Genomic DNA, 7,889 nt, shown 5'->3' with positions numbered 1-7,889 from the left:
GTCCTTGAGTCTTTAGAAGCCACATCATGTAAAGACTGTCTGTGATGCTTTCTAAAAGAAAAGAGAGACAAAATGAATTCAGCTAAGCCTAAATGCCATCTTGTTATGATGACCGCAACTGAGGTAGCTTAGAATTTCCATTTAGAGAGGCTGAGGGGTAGCAGCAGGGGAAGGCATGATTTAGAGTCTTAAACTTTAAAAAAAATTTTTTTTAACATTTATTTATTTTTGAGACAGGGGCAGAGAGAGAGGGATACACAGAATCCAAAGCAGGCTCCAGGCTCTGAGCTGTCAGCATAGAGCCCGACATGGGGCTTGAACTCAAGGACCCCAAGATCATGACCTGAGCCAAAGTCGACCGCGTTACTGGCTGAGCCACTGAGGCACCCCTAGTCTTAGACTATATTTTTATAGTACTTCATGTAAGATACGGAAAACTTCAGTTGCCCATATTGGAGAAGGACTATGTTTAGTTGGGATGCCACATTTTAAACAGGTCATTGATAAGCTAAGGACCCCACTGATGTTATTGCTGGATTTTAATCTGTTCATTCTTCTGCATGAATAATGCATAGCATTTTCCTAGTAGAAGCAGTTCCTTGCATTATTATAATATAAATGACACTTTATTCAGCACCTATTTTCTCATATAAAATATAGAATGAGTCATATTCAAGTTTAAATCTGGCTTTAAATCAAACAAAAATGTCAGAAAAGGCCATTTATTCTTTATGCTTTTTTTTATTATGGTGGCAAGTCCTGTAGATTCTTCTTCCTAAACCTCTGGAATCCATCTACTCCTTTCCATTTCCAAGGCCATCTTAAGCCTGCCAGCATTTCATATCTGGATTTCTGCAACTATTCCCTAAGAGGCATTCCTGCCTCCAGTTTTATCCCTTTGCAGTCCACCTTTGCAAATCTTTGGATGCCATGGAACACATGGTTTGGAGCACAGGCTCTGAAGTTAAAACTGGCTTTGAATCATAGTTTCACCATTTTCTAACATATGGCTTTGGTAAAGTCATTTTCTGTGATCTCAATAAAATAATGCATGTAGAGCCATTAACATAGTGTAACTAGTGAACTCATAGAAAATGCTAGCTGTAATGAATACCTTTCCAGCCTCACTCTTGGTAGTCTTCTCTTTGAACTCTATACTCCAGCTGTACTAAAATTCTTTCAGTTCTTCAAGTACACCAGACCCTTTGTAAAATCCCCAGACCTCACACATGCTGTTCCTCCTCATTGGTCCCTTTGGCCTAAACTTTGCCTAGAAAACATCTAATCTTTTAGCTTTCAGGTGCTTATAACCGTGGGTGTAGCTTGGCAAACTGTGGGGTCTTTGTGTGAATGGAGAAAAAAACAACTCCTGTAGGTTAGCACAGCCTTGTACTAAGGCATCCAGCTTGGGAGTGGAGCACAGGCTGGATTTCCACTCATACTAACCCTTCTTTTGTACAGTGAGCAACTTACAGTACTCTTTAAGGAGGTCTTCTCTGGACCCTCAGACTGGGCAGGTCTAACCTGTTGCAATCTTTTACATCTTGGATCTTGGAGTTCTCCTCTTGGGAGATTTTTCACACTTTTCTGTAATTACATGCATAAATGTCTGATTCCAGAGCCCAAACCCGTAATCATTGTCATATGCTATCTCTTACCCTTTAGCTCCTCCTCCATCAGCTATTGTAGCCGAGGGTACTGGGCACCATATGGAAGGAGCACCCCAGAAGACACTCATCATTCATGGAATTGTCTCCAACAATGCATGAACACCCATGACCATCCTAGTTTTCTGACTTTAGTCCTGCATTTAGATTTTGGGCTTCATTTCTTGGACCTTGGTCAAGTATTCATAAGAACATGTGCTAAGGACTGAGAATGCAAAGATAACCAATATGTGCAGTTCCCTGGCCTCAGAAAACCCCAGTCCAGGGGGCAAGTACACTAGTGTAGAGGATCAGAATTTACCTCAACATTCGGAAGTGAAAAAGAATATTCAATGACTAAATTCAGCTGTGCTTCTCAGCACTTAGCCCAGTGTCTTGAAATAGGAAATGCTAAGTAAATGTCTGTTGAGTCAATGCATAAAAAAGAAAGCACTTTGGAAGAAGACAGAAACTAGCATTTATTGAACCTGGCATTGTATCAGGTCCTTTAAAACATCCAATGTATTTTAAATCACAACTGTAAACAAGGCAGTACCAACTCCACTTTCTAGATAGGGGCATAGATTCCCCATATGTTCAGCTTACTCAAGTGAGAAATTCTGGCACTCAAATTAAGAATGCCTCAAGAACTCAGAATTTTAAGGAGTCCCAAGCAGTGTACTGAATTAGGAGAGAGAACATTATGAGTGGTTAAGGTAGGTCACTAAGACCTGTTAAATTTTTCCTGTGAAAGATTAACTACTTGGAGAAGTTTATTAACTTCATTAGTCCATTCAAAAGAAAATTCATGGCAAGAAGTAATAGATCAAGGGGAGATTTCAGGTCAATTTGCAGCAGTAAACTCTACCAGTCGAATGCAGTCTCCAAATCACCCAATTACTAGGGTCTAATTTACTTTAAAGCTGAATCATGCTAGATCCTCATTCTCTCTTTCCTCCAATATCCAATCACTTTGCCTGTTGATTCTACCATCTCTCTCCACACTGCCATCCCCTTTTCATTGCTGTTGCCACTGCCTTAGCCAGACTCCCCTTGCCGCCACCACCCCAATTTCCTTATTGCAAAAGCTTTCTTTTCCTTCTACCTCACTCCTTCTGTCATTGATAGTGACAATCAGAGCAGTACCAAGTGCGATCATAGCATGTTGGATTAACAATTGGAGTTCATCAATGTGACTTCAGCGTGCAGTAATTAGGATACAAAAGTTCTTGAATAATCACTAACACTTCAGTTTCAGGATCTGCGGTAGAGACATCTAATTGTATCGCTTGTATCTGTACTCCTTTTATGACACGCTAAAATAGTTTTTAGATGGACAAATGGTTATCTAAAATAAAAACCACTTTCCCCAACTTCCTTTATAACTGTGTTGTCATATGACTAAGTTTTGGCCAATGGGATGTAAGCTGATATGCTCTGTGGTAGCCTCCAAGAAACTGCCTAAGAAAGAGTTAGTGCCTGTCCTTTGTCCCTTCATCCCTCTCCCTTCATTCTGATGCATGGAGGTATATGTGACAGCTGCAGCGCATCTTAAACCATGACCCATATCTTAGGAAATGACGGTGCCATGAACTGACAATTTCATGGAGCAGAACCTTTGTATCAGACTGTTTCTGGACTTCTACATGACATAAAAAAGCTTCTTGCTTTTTTTAAGCCATTGTTATTATATTTCTTCTAACTGTAGCTTTATTAACAACATCTATCCAAGAGTCACAAGTAAACTCATTTGCTTTCCTTACTATAAGTTCATTTCATTTAAATCAGGTAATCGTGTTTGCCTTCTTGCAAAAAAATATTGTAAACACAAGCTGAAGCTAGTATTTGTTCTTTATCTCAATGGCAAATATATTTGGAAGAAGAAATGACCCATGTACCAGCTGGTTTTATGTTTAGAAGGTCCTTGGAATCATGAGGAGTGTTTCAGTACTAACAGATGATTGATCGCTGACTTCCTCATCCAAGAGACGTGGGATGGTAGGTCAGGGCAGACTACTCTATGGCTCCATAGGTTCATTAATTTGTAAATTCATGCAATTATTTATTCATTCAAAAATATTTATCGGGCTGTCTTATGTGTTAGATACAAGGGAGTGCAAGGCACCCAGGAGAGAAAGTTGAGATTACTGCCTCTAAGGTGCTTGTAGTTTAAAAGGAGACAAAGATATCTATTATAAGTTCCATGATGCAAATGCTAGGAAGCTGCATGAACTAGGTGCTGAGGAGGTGCAGAGGGAGGAGATACTGCCAGGAGAATTAATTCAAAGTGGGAACTAGAAGTTTCCTGAGGTAGGGCCTGTCTTTTTTCCTCATCGCTGTAACTTGGCACCCAGCACAATACCTAGAACTTAATAGGTGCTTCACAGATATTTGCTGAATGAATGAACAAAGAAAGCATGACCAGTAAAAACTGGGGACTGGTTGGGCAATTCTAGGACAGAACAGAGAAGGGGTCACCCCACAAGAACAAAGGTTCCTGAGGGCAGGGTCTTTGTCATGATCACAATTGCATTACCAGCACTGAACATGGAACCTGGTACTGAAACAATGTTCAAAAACTCTCTGTTTAACTTGCATTTGTCCCAAAAGTTCCAGAGTCAAGGACAAATTAACAGAGGATAGAAGGGCAAGGTTAAAAGGCAGCATTGCAACATTTCAATTTTCATCAAGTTAAAACCACCTTGGCTCTTGCCCCTTGGCTTTAACATTTCCAGAAATTGTGTAACTCTACAGAAGAATGATTTCACCTACGTTTCAACTAGAGAAAACCGAAGCACAGACCTCCTGAACATAAAAGACACTCAGTAAATTAGAGGCACGGTAAGCTCAAAAACTACAACTTCTTCCTAGGATGTAGGAATAAAAATTCTAGGTTCCCTAGAAAAAAGGTGGTTATGAAACAAAAACTGATTTCCAATAGAAATCATTTATCTACAGAGGGTGAGGACATTGATTTGTCTGTAATTTGTTGTACTACAATCTTTGCCCTCTTTTGTCATGCTGATCATAAAAATATACTAACAGTAAAGTGTGAAGCCACCATTGCAGAGAGGTGAAACTTGTATGTTTTTATGAGGGTGAACAGGGAAAAACCTGAGAAAGTTCAACCCATAATCACAAAACCCGTGTACCCGGCTCCGGTTACAGCTTTTTTTACCTCTTGCTGAGGACATCTCCACAGTGTGGGTTTTCAAATGCACGTGGTGTGCATTTGCTAAAGAATTAGGGACATCTTATCTGTCATTATGAATGTGACCATCCTCAGTTCTGTGTTAGACTTCATTCCTTCTGTATTAAAGCAAGGGGCATCTTGTTTTGGAATGAGGGCCCTCTTTCAGCACTGAGGGAACACACACTGTAGAGTCACACTTGGCTGCCTCCCTCCAGCCCTGCTTGCTGTCCGCACGCCAGCTGCACAGGTTCTTACCTTCCATCTCCCTGACAACAGGTGTGACTTTTGGAGAGTCCATGCCTCATTTAGCTCTGGTAATGACTTAATTGAGTTGGAAAAATGCAAGGACAGGAGCGTGATAAAAACCAGCTAAGCTGGGTTCCTGTTAGTCATTGGAAAAAGCTATCAAGGAAGGGAAGAGAAGGATGAACAAGAGTGGGGAGGAGCAGCATGGTGTGTTGAGCAAAATGGGGAGAAAGAGCCAAGACAAAGCAAATAAAGGAGATAAGTAGGAGAGGAAATGAACATTCATTAATGTTGTACTATGAGCTCCTTGACAACATGGCCTGGTTTGTCCTGTTTGTGGCCTGGAACCAAGAGGAACCCCACAGATGATTATATGTGTGGAGAGCCCACAACACAATAGGGCATCTTAGGAGTTCACAAAGCTATCTCAAGAAGAAAGAAAAAGACAGAAAAAGAAAAAAGAAATAGAATAGGAGTTGAGGGAAGGTGAAAAATTCAAGGTTAAAAAATGACGAGAAATGCTCATTCTCTATAGAATCTTATAAACCGAAATGTATGCTGGCTTTGGGCTTTGACATTGCCAATGCCTAGTTTCCATGATAGGACTGAGTGAGTTCCTGGGGACACAGGCCACGAGGTAAGAGATTTCTTGTCCTTAAATGATTCTCTGCCTGCCTTAAGTAAGCTCTGCTGATGGATGTGTGGACACTCATGAAACAGTTCAGGTGAAAAGCAAAGACACTCAAGTCATGTTTTTACAAAGAAAAATGCCAGAGTTTCAAGTCCTACATGAGAAAAATATTTCTGTGGAATATGTCCTCGTATCACCTTTCAGAACAGCAAGGGACCCTGATTAGCCAGGGTGGTATCTTTCAGTCTGATGTCCGAACATGTGCTACCACAGTGTCCTTGGGTAAAATAAGTTTGGGAATTGATGTACATCTGTGTCACAAGGACACATTTGCCTCCCAAACGCTCTGAGTAGTTCTGCAGTAAAGATAACTTCAATCTACTCATTTCCAAATTTATTTCAGCTTAGGAATCTTGTTAACAATGCTGTGAAGCACTGGCTTGGGAAGTGTTAACCTCGTGGAAAGCATAAAATCCTCCATTGGAGCCTCCCTAGTCCGTCTGGATGCCTTTTTGAATGGGGAGGTACGTTCACCCCCTACTGAGCGTAGCATTTCTTGTAATCCCAGGAGTGAAACTCTAAAGGGTAGTATTGGAAAGAATAAAAGAGTGAGGGGTAGGAGTAGCTGATGCTGATGCATACTCCAGTCATCCTGTGGTCTTCTGCAGGATGTTTCTGCAGCACTCAGCACACTTCTACACCAAGCCTTTCTCCTCTCACTTGCAGCAACTCTGGCCTTGAATGGTGTTCTCCTACAAGGACCTTTGGAACATGCAGTGGTGTGCTGGTGAACCGCCTCTCTGGAGGCAAAATAAAATAGAGAGAGAAAAGGAAAAACATGAAAGAAAAAAATGACCTGATTTGTAGTGTTTGCTGAATATTCCCACCATGGCAGAGTTCAAGCTACTAATAGTTTAACAACCAACTTGCAAAAATCCTTGATATTTACCCATTGGCCCTCATCGGCCAGTAGAAGAAGCCTCTTGCAACATAACACTGGGACATACCTCAAAGTAAATGGAAATACTGGTCTTTGGAAAAACTAGCCCCAATTATTTTATGGGAACTATGAGTCTTCTATTTCCTTCTATTTCCCTCTCTGCTCCAACTGCTAGGAAACTGCAAGCCAAACCTGAAGCCCAGCTCTAGATAATACAGAAACCAAAGAGTACATTTTTGTGTCCTGACATTACTTAAGGTATTACTTCTTCTTCCTGCTCTTATTTTGCCCCCATTTCCTCACCATGTTAAATCTTTCAGTTTTATAAGCAATGGGAGGTATATAGACACAAAAGCAAACGCGTATGTCTGGAGTTTTGCTGTGGGCACTAAGAAGTGTCCCCAGGTAAAACTTCCTGCGCAGTTTGGAGGAGGAAGGGGTCTGGGAAGGCCATTCTTGTCTCAGGAGCTGAGTGGGTAGATTTAAGCAGGCTGTTTTGGGACACCAGGTCATTAATCTAAAATATAGAATTTTAGAGGTAGAAGGGACCTGGGAAGCATAACTGGTTCACACTGAAATCATCTGACACATGAGTGTTTAGATCATGGTGGCCATTCTTAGCAAGTATAGGATTTGGAATTCAGAATCCAAGAAAACACTGTGAGGTGCAGCAATGAAGAGAAGGATAGTCGATTTCTTTCCCCCTGATTTGTCAGTGCACCCCAGTATGTCACAATAATAGCATTTTAGGTCTTCAGAAGACTAAACCTACTTTCATCCTCAGCATAAAATCAATTATGGGAATTTCTGGAGTTTTAACCGGCCCTTAGGTGTACAGAGTTGGATTAATCATCATCCTTGGTTTGGTGACACCTCCTCATCATTGGTCTGTGTCTGGTCCATTTTTATTTCCTTTTTTATTTTTTAAAATTTTTAATGTTTATTTATTTTTGAGAGAGAGAGAGAGAGAGAGAGAGAGAGAGATCCTGAGCAGGGGAGGGAGAGAGAGACACACACACACACACAGAGTCTGAAGCAGGCTCCAGGCTCTAAACCCAGAGCCTGATGTGGGGCTCAGACCCATGAACTGTGAGATCATGACCTGAGCCAAAGTTGGACGCTTAACCAACTGAGCCACATAGGCACCTCAATTTTTATTTCTTTATTAAGTTATTTTTATTTATTAGAAATGTTTTTCATATATCTTTCTCATTATTCTATCAGAGTTTTGGT

Source organism: Hyaena hyaena, unplaced genomic scaffold (assembly GCF_003009895.1).
Source record: "Hyaena hyaena isolate Hyena2069 unplaced genomic scaffold, ASM300989v1 scaffold_180, whole genome shotgun sequence".
Classification (NCBI taxonomy): domain Eukaryota; kingdom Metazoa; phylum Chordata; class Mammalia; order Carnivora; family Hyaenidae; genus Hyaena; species Hyaena hyaena.
This window is presented reverse-complemented; position numbering follows the sequence as displayed.